Raw genomic sequence first — 13,978 nt, forward strand, 5'->3', positions numbered from 1 at the left:
AGCTCAGAGGGCGGTTGCTAGGATGGGAAGCAGCTGGCTGCCCTTAATGATCCCTGATTCTGTTTGAGAGCAAAGTTCAAAACGAAAAATGTACACACGGGTAGGATAATGAGTAGAGAATAAATATTTAGATACATCTTTTCTTTCCCTTTGTGTTACCAAATGCTCTGAGTGTTTTCTATGTGATTATGTATGATTTAAGACATGTAAATTCCCCACAAGCTGTGTTTTGTGTGTGAGTGTGTGAAAACATACCCAGGATGGTTTTCCCCCTATAGTCACTATAACACAGAGTCTATAATAATTTGATAAGTGAAGCGATAAAATTCATAATTACTTATAGTGTTAAGCTGCTCCCCTGCCACTAGGTGAAGGACTTTCTATGATTTAACTTATTAAATGTTCACCAAAAATCATTTTTTATTTTAAAAATTAGGGAATTATGTTTCAAAGATATTGAGTATGTTTATCTGAATTACCACAACTAATAAGAACTGAGTGGAGATATTGAAATAAGGTCTAAAGCATCTTCAAATCACATAGCATCTCTATATCTCTATTTCAAATTTGTCATTTAATATAGCTATAGGTCAAGTTGATTTATTTGCTGAGATTGGGTACTAAATATCTATATCACATTTGAAATCAAACTTTGGTGATTTAATCACTCATGTGCAACTTTACTGACCTATATTTTACATACCATACAATTAGCCCATTTAAAGTATACTATTCAATGGTATTTACTATATTCACAGCATTATTCAACTATCACCACATCAATTTTAAAACATTGGACCACATCAAAAAGAAACTGCATGTCCTTCTGCAATCATCTCAGCATTGCCCACAACTCCACAACCCAGTCTTCCATACCACTAATCCCCAGTCTCCATAGATTTGCATATTCTAGACATTTTGCATAAATGCATTTTAAAAATATGTGGTCTTTTGTGGCTGGTTTCTTTCACTTAGCATAATGCTTTCAAGGTTCATTTATGCTGTTGCATGTATCAGTACTTCATTTCCTTTTATTGTTTAATAATATTGTTCCATTGCATGGGTATGCCACACTTTGTTTTTCCATTCATCAGCTGGAGGACATTTAGGTTGTTTCCACTTTTTTCCTGTTGTGAATAGTGCTGATAGGAATATTCATGTACAAATATTTGTTTAAATATTTAAATACCCCTTTGCCACTTCTCATGAGTATATACCTACGAGTCGAATTGCTGGCTCATATAAACTCCAAATTTAACCTTTTGAAGGAACTGTTGAACTACTCTTTCATACCTGATTCTAGTAATTTGACTCTTCTCCTCTTTTTTCTTGGTCAGTCTAGCTAAACATTTATCAGTTTGGTTATTTCTTTCAAAGAATCAACTTTTGATTTTGTTGATATTTTTCTCTATCATTTTTTAATTATTCATCTCATTAATTTGTGTTCTAATCCTTATCTTTATTTCTGGCTTGCTTGCTTCAAGTCTAGTTGGTGTCTGAAGATGGAAATTCAATATATATTTTTGAATGAATAAGTAAAAATGTTAAGTGTTTGTTTACATGACTAACTTCTCACAGTCTGGATTCAACCTTCTAGAAATCAGGAACTGTGAGTTAATTTAACTTTGTCTCAATTGCTTAATATAGTCTTTGGCTCAAACTACTACTAAAAATAGGATAAAATATTGCAAATACATTTTCAAATGCATTGAAGAACTAACGAGAAAATATGGGATAATCAAGACCAAAATCTAAGTTAAAGTAGGAAATCAGAGACAGGTAAGCAATGGACCATTTTCACCTTGATAGTATCAGGCAAGGAAAAGTAAATTGAGCTTTAGTTTATATCTACTTAAGAAGTGAAACAAAATATTTTACAAGGTAGGAAATGTAATAGGGTACTCAAGGTTGATCAATAAACTTAATATAAACTTACTTCCCAAGGTTACAATAAGGAAATTGCCCATCACCAAGAGGAAAACATGGTACAAATGCATTTAGATAGTGTTCAAAGCATGCTAAGATAAATGTATACTTGGTCATACAAACATATCTGGCAAAACTATGAAAACAAGCAAGGAAATAATAATCACTAAACTTATGGTAATACTTTCTCTGAGCAGAAATAGAAGGAGATGGGATCAAATATGGACACATGGAGACTTTAAAGAATATAGCAAAAATGTTTTCATAAACTAGATGGACAGAGAATATGATGGGCACCAGAGTACAGCTAGCCATCATATCATTATTCTTTATATCATACACATTTTAAACAAATATTCTTTAATATTTGACCATACTTTAAGAGTAAAAAACAAATATAAGTGGCAGAAATTACATAGATCATTTTTCAAATAAAATAAAGCCTAGAGATGTTGAATAACTACCTCAAGGCTAAACAATTTGTTAATCAAATCAGCACTAAGTCATATTTTCTTTAATAAGTAGCTATAAACTTTTTAAGAGCCACCTACAGAGTAGTATTGTTACAGAAGATTGGAGAAAAACCAAGCCACACTTAGAGAAAGGGAGATACATTTTAATTATTAAATTCTGTGCAGGCCCAGAGAAAAACGTGTCTTACAAATTCTGCCCCCCCCCCAACATGGAGGAAACTTTCTCTATTTATACTTTTTCCAGTCCTTTGTCTCCCAAATTTGGAATGAGACTTCCGGGCCTTCTGAGAACGAAGGCCTGCGTGTTGAGAAGGGGCCATAAGACCATATCTCAAGGCCTGGCCTGGTGCCAGCACTGACAACTCTGTCTGGGGCATAGTTTATGGCCTCTCTGGAATGCGAGTAATCTATTTTCCTTATTATTTAAGCAAGCAAGCGTTTACAGAAGCCAAAATAGCAGGGTTAAAATTTCAAACACCAGTTTTTATATAAGATGGATGCATCAGTATAACTTTAACACTAGAAAAACAATTTTAAATATCAATAATGTATTTGATCAGAATCTGCTTATTGTAACAAGTTTTTACATTAATTATTATTCTTATTAAGTCTCCTAAAAAGCATGGCTACAATAATGTGCACTAAAATGTATCTATTGTAGCTCATTTGCTGCATAATTGTAATTTCAGGTTACTTTTCCTATGGAACAAAACACTCTTGAAAAATGTATTCTACTCTCTTTAGTTGTCAATATTTTTAACTTTTTATTTTATTTTATTTTTTATTGCTTAAAGTATTACAAAAGGTATTACATATGTGCCCATATTGGAGAGGGTGCAGGCTGGGTAGAGAGACGCCCCCAACCCCCGTGCACGAATTTCATGCACCAGGCCTCTAGTTGTAATATAAACCCTATTATTTACCACTCTTTTTTCATCATTTAAATAAACTTTCTTTACATAGTATTATTTCTGAACCTAGCTTTAACAGCTTTTTAACTTACATTTCATGTAATGCATTAAAATTACTACATTAGATCCAACTACTGAATTATAGATAATACAGGGAGACATATTAAAAAACAGCATGATGACAAAATTAGGAAAATCCAGACTTTGGGACACTCTACAAATGTGTAAAAACACAAGCAATATGTATGGGGCAGTTGGAAATATCTATTAACTTGGTATTTGATATAATTAAGAAATTGTTAAAATTTTAAAGATGTGAAAAATATTATAATTATGTGGGTTTTAAAAAACCTTTCAGTAGCCCAGGCCAGGTAGCTCAGTTGGTTAGAGCATCATCCCAATACACCAAGGTTGGGGCTTCGATCTGGGTCAGGGTACATACAAGAATCAACCAATGAATGCATGAATAAATGGAAAAACAAAGTGATGCTTCTCTCTCTTTGCTCCCCGTACCTAAAACAATAAATAAATATTTTAAAAAACCACACGTTTTAGGGATACTTATACTGAAATACTCATGAATGAAATTATATGAAATCTGGATTTTTTTTCAAAAGAATATAGGCGGAAGATGAAATAGAAGTTTATATGAAAAGAGATTAATCATTAGTAAATAACTGTAGAAGCTAAGTGATGAGTACATAGAAGATGAGTACACTAGTCCTATATAATAAGAGAGAAATATGCAAATTAGGCCAGGACATCACAGCCAGCTCAGGAGGCTGCGTCACGACCAGCTCAGAGCATGCCCCTAGCCCCAGGGGACACACACCACACAACAGGGCTGCGGGTGGGCTCCAAGCGGCCACAGAGTGGCTCAGAGCCTGCCCCCAGCCCTGGCGCTGCCCAGCTCCAAGGCCACTCCTGCCAGGGGTTCGTGGGCAGGCACTCCACACTGCCTGCTTTGGGAGCCTTCCTGCCCTGGGAGCAACACCCCCGGCGGGAGTGTGGCATCACCCAGCTCCAAGGCCACTCCCACCAGGGGTTTTCAGGAAGGCATGCTGCAGTGCCTGCCCTGGGAACAAGGCCACCAGCAGACCCATGGACCCGCCTAGGGGGCGTGCTCCAAGCTACTCTGTGGTTGGGACCAAGCCCCTCAGCGGACCAGTGGACTCGCCCAGGGGGGTGTGCTCCGAGCCGCTGTAGCCAGACTGTGGCGTAGGCCCGCTCCCCATCAGTAGGACATCCCCTGAGGGCTCCCAGACTGTGAGAGGGGGCAGGCTGGGCTGAGGGACACCCACCCAGTGCACGAATTTTGTGCACCAGGCCTCTAGTATATAATAAAAGGGTAATATGCAAATAGACCAAACGACTGAACAACCAATCAAAGCATAATATGCTAATGATATGCTAAGGCTGCTCAACCGCTTCCTATGATGTGCACTGACCACCAGGGGGCAGATGCTCCGACTAGTAGGTTAACTTGCTGCTGGGGTCTGGCCGATCAGGACTGAGCAAGATGGGCTGGACACACCCTGGAGACCTCCCGCAGTTCCTCCCCTGCCCAATGGTGCACCAGTGGGGTCCCTCAGCCTGGCCTATGCTCTCTCGAAATCCAGGACCCCTCAGGGGATGTTGGAGAGCTGGTTTCAGCCCGATCCCGCAGGCCACTCCCCTAGGGAGGGCTCCAGACACAGGGCTCCTGATCAGGACTGATTGGGTGCGAGCCCATGGCAGGCACAGTGGGGCTGGGATGAGCGGGAGTGGCAGGTAGGAGCTGCAGGCAGAGTTGGACTGTGGGTTTCGGCCCGATGCAGTGCCTGCCCTGGGAACAAGGCCACCAGCAGACCCATGGACCCGCCTAGGGGGCGTGCTCCAAGCTACTCTGTGGTTGGGACCAAGCCCCTCAGCGGACCAGTGGACTCGCCCAGGGGGGTGTGCTCCGAGCCGCTGTAGCCAGACTGTGGCGTAGGCCCGCTCCCCATCAGTAGGACATCCCCTGAGGGCTCCCAGACTGTGAGAGGGGGCAGGCTGGGCTGAGGGACACCCACCCAGTGCACGAATTTTGTGCACCAGGCCTCTAGTCCTATATAATAAAAGAGAAACATGTAAATTGACCATTCCTTCACTACGCTCACCAGCCAATCAGGAGTGAATATGCAAATTAACCCAACAAAGATGGCAGGTTAATTTGCATACACAGGCGCACTAGTAGGTTAACTTGCTGCTGGGGTCTGGCCGATCAGGACTGAGCAAGATGGGCTGGACACACCCTGGAGACCTCCCGCAGTTCCTCCCCTGCCCAATGGTGCACCAGTGGGGTCCCTCAGCCTGGCCTATGCTCTCTCGAAATCCAGGACCCCTCAGGGGATGTTGGAGAGCTGGTTTCAGCCCGATCCCGCAGGCCACTCCCCTAGGGAGGGCTCCAGACACAGGGCTCCTGATCAGGACTGATTGGGTGCGAGCCCATGGCAGGCACAGTGGGGCTGGGATGAGCGGGAGTGGCAGGTAGGAGCTGCAGGCAGAGTTGGACTGTGGGTTTCGGCCCGATTCCTGCAGGACACCCAGAGGGACCCCACCCACAAATTCGTGCACCGGGCCTCTAGTAAGTCGTAAAGAAAAACAGACAAGGCTGATGCTGCATTAAATGATCAATAGTTCTCAAATTCTGCTTCCTGGACCAGCAGCATCATTATCACCTGGGAGCCTGTTAAAAATGCAAATTAAGCAATTTGTGTTTTAATGAGCCCTCAGGTGTTTCTGATGCAGCATACAAAAATCTCTGGTCTAACATTTAGTCAAGGCTGAGAACTATGGACTCTGGGGTTGGAATCTGCAAGAATACATTAGAACCATGTAGAGAACTTTTAACAAATGCTAATATCTAGGGCCTATTTCAAACCAAATTAAGATCTCTGGGGGTAAAATCTGGACATTGATGCTTTAAAAAAAACCTCCCCAGAGCCCTGGCTGACACTGCTCAGTGGTTATAATGGCAGCCCAGGCACTGGAGGGTCTTGGGTTTGATTCCTGGTCAACGCATGTACCTGGGTTGCAGGTTGGTATCCCGCCCCCAGTTGCAGAGGGTATGGAAGCAACCAGTCGGTGTCTCTCACATCGATATTTCTCTTCTCTCTCTCTCTCACTCTCTTTCTCTCTCTCTCTCTCTCTCTCATTTCTCTTTCTCTCCCTCCCCTCTCTGCCCCCTTCCCCATCCCTTTCACTCTCTCTAAAAATGAATAATAAAGTAATTAATTAATTAAAAAAATACTCCCCAGATGATTTTATGTATATCCAGTGGTGTGAAACATTCCTCTGATGGCCATTAGATAGTTTAGCTATGCCCCTCACAGTCTTTAGTCCATAATGTGGACAGTAATACAGTGTAAAAAAAGGATATGGATAGTTCAAGCTCATTAGCAAAATCACCATTATTGTGAGCTGTGCCTTGATGTTTTAGATATATGATACATTAGAATCCATATACCTTAAGGAAAGTTCCAATTATTATTTGATTTCTTATGCACCATGCCTGTCCTTAAGAAATACTTTGGTCATGTTGCATGGAAACAAATCTGGTCCTCTTTGAGAACATTTAAAGAATTTTAAATTAATAAATTGACTTCTGGGTTTTTGTCATGAACTCAATTGATATAAATGTGGCCCAAGATGGACCCCAAAAAGTCTTATTTCTTTCATGGTGACATTCCTACATTCCCTGTGTGTGTGTGTGTGTGTGTGTGTGTATATATATATTTCCTACACCTACCATGTTGTGGTTTGTAATGATTAAGAAACAAAGTGTTTTCAAGCATACATATGGTCCTTGTCTTTTAAGTAGTTCTTCATAATTGTTCGTTGTATCATAAATCAGCAAATGAGATACAAGGATACAAGACGCCTTAGTGAGCCAATTAATTAGGAGTCGTTTATTGCGCGTGGCCCAGAGGGAGGTGTCTCTTCCAAATCTCTGAGCACCACATACAGGAAGTCTCCCGTGTTTATACTTTTTGAGCCTCTTTCTTTGCAGATATTACAAAGGGCTCTGTGTGAGTTATTGTTACAGAGTGTTGTAAGCTTGAATACATAATGAGTTTGTACTTGGCATAAGAATATAGGAATTATTATCAGTATTAGTCTATTACATTGGATGGCTAGCTTGCAAGGTCAGACAGTTAAGTTTACCTTTTTATATTATTTGAACTAAAAACAAAGTCATTTTACAGAATAACAGACTGTCTTAAAGTGACAGAGTTTATAATGACAGAATTTACAGGACTAGGGACTATCTAACAATAGCAGAGAGTTTCAAACAGCAGTTTTTTATTCAAGATGGAGGTTACTATGCTTCATGTTAATGTCACTATTTTCACCATTCCCTTTCTGCTAACACTATCTTTCATTGGAGACCTTCTCCCCAGTTCAAGTGTTTCTTTTTAATGTTATTAATTCTTCAGAAATGTACCCTGTTTCTCTGAATCCAGACTTTGCTCTCTCAGGCAATCTTCCTTGGTCTTAGCCAGCCGTGGGCAAACTATGGCCCGCGGGCCAGATCCGGCCCGTTTGAAATGAATAAAACTAAAAAAAAAAAAAGACCGTACCCTTTTATGTAATGATGTTTACTTTGAATTTATATTAGTTCACACAAACACTCCATCCATGCTTTTGTTCCGGCCCTCCGGTCCAGTTTAAGAACCCATTGTGGCCCTGGAGTCAAAAAGTTTGCCCACCCCTGGAAGCCTTTCCCATCTGCTTCTTCTCCATCTTGGCTTCCAAATTCTTATTTAATTCCCCACATGCACCCTAAGAGAGCAGTGAAAAAAATTGTGAATATCTATATCTATTCATCGATCAATAGACAAAGGAGAGTGCTGTATATCCCTTGTGTCTTTTCCCTGTTTTATGTACATTAAAGTTTTCCTTTTAAGCTCAATCATCTTTTCCTTTTCAGTTTAATTTTGAGAAGTAAAAATCCAAAAGAAATTTTTGACAATAAATGCTACCAAGGCAGGTGGACATCAGCATTTGTTAAAATTTCTCCAGGTGATTCTAGTGCAGTGATGGCGAACTTATGACACGCGTGTCAGAGGTGACACGCAAACTCATTTTTTTGGTTGATTTTTCTTTGTTAAATGGCATTTAAATATATAAAATAAATATCAAAAATATAAGTTTTTGTTTTTCTATGGTTGCAAATATCAAAAAATTTCTATATGTGACACGGCACCAGAATTAAGTTAGGGTTTTTCAAAATACTGACACGCCGAGCTCAAAAGGTTCGCCATCACTGTTCTAGTGTGTCACCAACATTTCAGAACCCTCTTCTAGAGTCCATAGTTTCCAACTCTGGCTGTGTACTAGAATGACCTCTGAAAGCTTTAAAAGCATTTCTTCTTTAATCCCACTCTTTAAAATTCTGATTTAAGTTCTGGAGGAGGTTTTAATGTGCAGCCAGGGTGGAAAGTTGCTGCTCTAGACTAGTGATTCTCAGCCCGAATCAGAAACACCAGGGTGCTCATTAAAACTCTTCAGGTATTAGGGGAGGAGACAATTGGTAATAGACTTCCTGCCAGCCAAGCAACGGAAACAGGAAATGGGAATTACTTCTTATATGTGCCCAGTTGCTGATTCTAATTTCAAATCATGAAACTATATGTACAAAAATAATGTAGATTGCAATAGTCCCATATATGGGGAAATCTGCAAAGCAGAGAGAGAACTTGAATAGTGTATAAGGAAAAATTTGTTTTCCAGTGGAATACATGTCTATAGCTCTCTAGACTGCATATTATCTGATGTGATTCTATCAAAGCTATTTTACAACTCTGTAAATTGTAGATAGCTGATAGTGTTAATGGCAAAACAGCACTAGTTGTTAGACCTCAGTCCTTGAGCTCTGGCTAAGAAAGAATTCAGAGCCAATACTCAAATACAAATGAAAGTTGATTTAAAATCAGAGACAGAAGAAGTGAGCTGTAGAAGAAGGGAGCCAGCTCAGCTGTGTGGACTCAGCAAACAAGTTACAGAGATGAAAGGACCCTTGGAGCTCAGGACAGTGGTTCTCAACCTTGGCTGCACATTAGAATCACCTGGGAATCTTTTTAAAATCCTGATTTCTGGGCCTCATCCTCCGGAAATTCTGTTTCTTTGTTGCTAATGTTGTGGCCCCACCCCATAACAAAGAAACAGAATTTCTGGAGGATGAGGCCCAGGAATCAGGATTTTAAAAAGATTCCCAGGTGATTCTAATGTGCGGCCAAGGTTGAGAACCACTGGCTTAGGAGAAATAAAGGCAAAGAGAATGTGCCTGGGGGAAGGAGAGGGGATAAAGTAGGGGCATGAGAGAGAGACCACATTTGCTTTCGTGTGCTCACCGGGTCCTTCAGGAGGTCTCAGGAGAGGATCTCAATAGAACAGTCATCAGCTTTCCACCTGTGTCTCCTCAGGGCTGTGGTCTCCACTGATTGGTTGGCACCAAAGCAGGGGATCATTAGCTATCACAGCTGGTCTGATGTCAACCATGGCATCAACCCACCTGACTTTGCTGCTTTTCTGGGCCTGGAGCTGAAACACAACTTCGTGAGGCCTAGATGTTACCTCTAGTTGGATAAAAACTCTTTCTCTGTGGTCAATAGACCTGAGGCTTGGCTTTTCTTCTAACATTATTTGATGTGGGCCAGAGCCTTGTTGTCCTGGGGACTTAATGCTTAAGGGAGTGGTCATGTGTGGGAGTTTTATGAGCCTTTTCTTTGGCCCCCTTGTTCCTCGTGTAGGGAGCTCTTCTGCATGACTAGTGATATACCCGCGGAGGAAAGGTCAGGGGAGGGTCTGGAGCACATGACCAGGAACATGAAAGGTCATGGGGTTAAACTGCATGGCCAGCCATATGCTAAGGGAGGGAAGTTCACCCTGGTGGTGAGGTGACACCTTACAATTGTCCATTGTTAGGCACCAGGGCTTTCCACCAAGGCGGGTGAACTTTGGTACCTGACCTATAGTTCCTACTCTGCTCTTGTCTGTCTAACTGCTTACTGTATCATTAGCAATGCAAATGACTGTCTGCAGACATGCAAATTCTGTCTGAAAGAGGTTTTATTGACTTCCGTCCTCCATTATAGAAAAAACTAGTTTTGCTTCCATCTGCACAATCATTTAATTATAAATGTGTCTGTTTTTCCACTTCTCCTTTTAACTGGTTGCTATACCTCACTAGTTTCATTAGGTTTGTAGATAAAAAAAGGGGCCACAAGCTGAGGGGAGGCCTGCATGGTGAGCCTTATAAACTCGGACTCCCAAGTAACCACACAGGGTGGTCTGAACTTAAAACTTCCTAACTAAAAGCCAGTCATCACAGGTAAACATGTCCTAGGCCAGTACCTTCCTTGACAAAAGTCAATCTTTACCTTAATTAAGCCTGTCTATTGTCTTTTTGCACCTAAAGTAACATACCTTTGAAATGTCAGAGCAATCCTCTTTTTTCCAGACCCCTCGGGGCACAATCTCCCGCCAGAACAAGAGGCCACAGAACCTCTTCTTGTTATCTTGTTTTCCCACATAGCATCTCTATGTGCTATAAATGTTAATTGTTAACTATTCTATCCCCACCAATGTAAATGAAGTATGTTTCTGTCTGTTTTACTTTTTATCCAATCCCAGAGATTTCCCCAATTTGCTTTCTTCTGCCTCCCTAATCTATCACTAATTGATTTCATGTAACCCCCTTATGTCTTCCCCTTTGATTATAACATAAGGTGTAAAACTGCCATTCTCTGGAGCGTTTTCTCAATCCGTTGAGATTTTGCTTCCTGGCAATTATCATCAATTTGGCTCAAACAAACTCATAAAAATTCTCCACAGGTTTGGATGTTTTTTTCACATTGACAGGTTTAACAAAGTTAGCACATGTTCACTTTATATCTCTAGGAGATTTGATTTTACCACTTTAAAAAAGTGATTTTTTAATAATATAAGAGTTTTGGTTATTTTACTCCTTCAAATAAGAATAGCTAGCAAGAGGCATTTTTTCAAATGAACATTAGAGCTAATAATTTTAATTTGCATCAGTTTGGTTTTGCTTGAAAATATTTGATACCAGAGGCCTGGTGCACAACATTCATGCATGGGGGGGTGGGTCCCCTCAGCCTGGGAGCCCTTGGGGGAGTGGGCCTAAGCTGTCAGTCAGACATCCTTAGCGCTGCCACTGCCACGGAGGCAGGAGAGGCTCTCACCACCGCCGCTGCACTCACCAGCTGGCAGCCCGGCTTCTGGCTGAGCAGGGCTCCCCCTGTGGGAGTGCACTGACCACCAGGAGGCAGCTCCTGCATTGAGCTTTTATCCCCTGATGGTCAGTGCGCGTCATAGTGACCAGTCCTTCCACCTCTCGGTCGATTTGCATATTACCCTTTTATTATATAGGATATTATATGCTTACCAAGATACAATACAAAAATATAAACTGAATGATTCCCAGAATCATTTAATCCTAAATATTAATGTAGTAAATTTCTTGTGATATAAATAGTGCATATTTTATATATTACTAAAGATCTTTTTTCTAAAGAAAATATCATGAGGAACCACCAGATGGCAAAGCAGCACTTGTGATACCAAATATCAAGAAAGGCCTGAAATTTGTTGTTCAGTGTCACACTAACTGAAATGAAGATGTTCACTGGATTCTGTAACATTTTTTAAATTTGCTCTTATTCAAATGACACTATCTTCAGTTCACATGCTCAAGGAAAATCAGTGTTTCACAATAAACTTTTAAAATCAGCACAGAAACCTGAAAAACATTGATTTGCGCCATCTATTCTGAAATCAGAGCTACTTTTAATTTTAGAATGACTTTTTTATATGAAACAAAATTCTCAAGTTGAAAAGGACTTTAGATGTCATATAGATCAAGATTTTCTTTATACTGAAGCTTATTTTTAAATATTTTGATCATTAATTATCCAAGCTTCTATTAAACATTTTCACTTAGAGAAAATGCAGTCTCACAAGGCAGCATAACCATACTGTCAACATTTTTTAATTAGAGAAGTTTTATATAAATACAGAGAAAGATATAATTGACCTCCACTTACACACTATTCAAAATTTTTAAATATATTAACCCTTAGCCAATTCTTTTAAAGCTTTCAAAATATTGCAATTGGAATCTATAATAATATAAGTGTAATATGCTAATTAGACCAGACTACCTTCAGGATGAAGCCAGGGCTGCCAGGGAAGCCCAGGTTCCGGGTGCCAGAGGGAAGCTGGTGCAGGCAGCCAGGGGAAGGAAGGCCTACTCTTGCAGGAATTTCGTGCATCGGACCTCTCGTAAAAATATAAATGTGATCATAATATGTAATCATACCCCTCCCTCTTCTTGCCCCAATCTTCCTTTCCAGAAAAATTCAGCCTTAAAATCATTATGTGGGAAAAGTGTAAGGCCCGTGCCAGTGAAAGGACTAGGGGGTGAGGATGGGGGACACAGTGGCCCAAACAGGGAAAAACTAGAAGGAACCCAAAGTGTTAAATTGCGATTTAAAATATTGGTGTGAATTCATGGTTTTCAAGATAGATGAATGGGCAGACATCCACAGAGACATAAACATATGAGTTTAGTAGTAGTAGCAATATGTGTATAGATAGATACACATTCAATCTTCCTTATTTGCAAATTCACCAACTCACTTAAATTTATTTGTAATCAATAAATTGAAATCGCACTCTCTCCTTCTTCCTCCTTGCCTCCCACTGCTGGTAGGACCCCCTCTGCTGCTCCCTCTGAGACCCCATGTCATTGCTCACCTGCAACAGGATGCCCCCCAAAACGGGAGATGATGCAATTAAACCACCCCCAATCTTTGGAAGATTTGGAACCTCCTTGAAAATTGGTATTGTTGGGAAATCTACCTTCTTCAATGTCCCAACCAATAGTCAGGCTTCAGCAGAAAACTTCCTTTCCTGCTCTGTTGATCCTGATGAGAGCAGAGTACCTGTGCCAGATACAAGGCTTGATTTTCTTTGCCAGGACCACAGGCCAGCAAGCAAAATTCCTGCCTTTCTAAATGCAGTGGGTATTGCTGGTCTTGTAGAAGGAACTCACAATGGACAAGATCTGGGAAATGCCTTCTTATCTCATATTAGTTCCTGTGATGGCATCTTTCAACTAACACGTGCTTTTGAAGATGGTGATATCAGGCCTGTTGAAGGAAGTGCAAATCCTATTCGAGATATAGAAACAATGCACCAAGAGCTTCAGCTTAAAGATGAGGAGATGATTGGGCCCATCATAGATAAACTAGAAAAAGTGGCTATGAGGGGAGGAGATAAAAAACTAAAGCCTGAATGTGACATAATGTGAAAAGTCAAATCCTTAGCCCATTTTTAAACGGGTTTTGTTTGTTTTTAGAAAATTGTGCTTTAAATGGAGAAGAACTCTCACCTCCAAAACTTCAGAGGAAAGATAACCATGGCTTGAAATTCTAAAGGAAAGAAGATATTTCATGATCTTTCAAGGTAGGAAAAAGGGAGGTATTTAAAGCATGTCAGGATGTCCTATACAAATGTGTCTGTAATATGTTAACACTTTCCCCCTTCTCCACCCGAAAACAAACCAAAAATCAAAAGTAAATTCACAAAGTATATTTTCAGTGGAATTATGAGATAGATACT

At 40.5% G+C, this 13,978-nt stretch overlaps 1 pseudogene; it reads left to right on the top strand.

The window, feature by feature from the left end:
- The first annotated feature begins 13,092 nt into the window (after nt 1-13,092).
- LOC102255862 lies at nt 13,093-13,694 on the top strand (annotated as a pseudogene).
- The last annotated feature ends 284 nt before the right edge of the window (nt 13,695-13,978 follow it).

The sequence above is a fragment of the Myotis brandtii genome, unplaced genomic scaffold (genome assembly GCF_000412655.1).
Source record: "Myotis brandtii unplaced genomic scaffold, ASM41265v1 scaffold17, whole genome shotgun sequence".
Taxonomy (NCBI): Eukaryota; Metazoa; Chordata; class Mammalia; order Chiroptera; family Vespertilionidae; genus Myotis; species Myotis brandtii.